The sequence below is a fragment of the Protobothrops mucrosquamatus genome, unplaced genomic scaffold (assembly GCF_001527695.2).
Source record: "Protobothrops mucrosquamatus isolate PMUCROS unplaced genomic scaffold, P.Mucros_1.0 scaffold1069, whole genome shotgun sequence".
Lineage (NCBI taxonomy): Eukaryota > Metazoa > Chordata > Lepidosauria > Squamata > Viperidae > Protobothrops > Protobothrops mucrosquamatus.
In genome coordinates this window covers 233,147-234,856 of record NW_015387297.1, presented here as the reverse complement: position 1 = coordinate 234,856, position 1,710 = coordinate 233,147, and positions in this window count along the sequence as shown.

Genomic DNA, 1,710 nt, shown 5'->3' with positions numbered 1-1,710 from the left:
CTTAAGACATGGCTATTCCAACTTGCAGGACTGGCCTAGGGGAAAATTTTAATGGGGTTTTAAAGCAATTTTTAAATTAACTTGACCAAATTACTAATATTTGTTTTTACTTATGTTTTTAAATTTGTAGTTTTTGGGGATTAGTGTTTTATCTGGTTGTTAGCCGCCCTGAGTCCGTAAGGAGAAGGGCGAGATATAAATTAAATTAATTAATAAATAAATAAATAAATAAATTATTGTCCACGCTGAAAAATAGAGTAATGAAAAGGAACATAATAGAGTTCTGCTAGATTATATCATAGTTATGCCCATATCAGCATCCTATTTTTGCAGGCAAGTGCTCCAAGACAATCTCCCATCTCGCCCACAGCATCCAGTAATGAGAAATGTTCTGCTTCTGAGTTGGGAATTCCTTTAAGTTATTGGGCTAACAATAAGGGAGAATTCTAGTCTCTCTAAAGGTGGCGCATTTTAGGAAAGAAAATCCGACCAATTCATTGCACCATGTGGTAAAGTAGTTTTGAACAGTACTGATTGTCCCTCATTGCAATTAGATGCCCCTAAGTAATTTGGGAGGGAAATGTCCATTTTTTTCTATCTCACATAGAATTAACTATTTCTGTCCTTCTCCAGTTCAACAAAAAGTTGCAATGCTTTCACCTTTCCAACACAAAAAAGGACAACTCTTTTATCAAGTTGGCATGGTGCAGGGACATCTCATAAAAACCCCCAAGTCAGTTAATATATGTCCAAACTATTTTTGCTGAATAAAAAGTAAATACACCATTATATTAATTGGGATAACTTCTGCCGGTTCTGTATTTATACACAATGCGCACCAGCATCTAAATTTCTGTAGATACCCATAATTAAACTCCAGCACATCTTTTTTTTAAATGACAGAAAGTGATTATTTTAGATAAAAGATGGTTTTTTTAGGTGGAACCAAAGATGGACACTTAACAGGAACACCCAGATGAACTGGAGATAAAACTACTTAAGACTAGATCCATGTCTATCTATATGGGAATAAATTCTACTAAACCTGAGATTATCTGGGAGGGAGGGAAATGCAACAAGTGATAGATGGTCCTGAAATCAGCCAATTCCAGCCCTTGTTATTTGCACATGGAATACCTTATTCAGAAATTAATCTTAAGCACAGACGCAGTTTGTTAGATTCATGTTCCTAAAGAGCCACCATCCACTCTTGTGTAGGAATGTGAGCTTGGATGGCATTGTGGCTTCATTATGAGTAGTCACATTCAACCACGATAGCCAGGATTTACGTATCAAAGATGACCACCATCCAACTCTTTCAGCAATACCCTGAAATTAAAATTGTTTGGATGCAATTGTGCTGACCTGAGACTTAGCCAATGCAAAGCAACCTTCATAAGTTTTTGAGCAGATAAACTCAAACATTTAGAATTTTCTACTAGTGATTACTATGTCTTCAAAAGTGCTATAATGGAGATTTGCATACATCATAAAGTAGTTTCTCTGTGAAAAAAAGTCAGTGAAATGAGTGAAAAAAATCAACACGTGCCCAACTCACAATTCGGTAACAAATCTTTCATCAAACCTATCATTTCACATTTTTCAAGATTTTTTACATTATGATCTGGGCACATGATGAAACTACAAAGTCATTTATCATGTGTATATATATATATACACACATATATGTATATGTATATATGTATATAT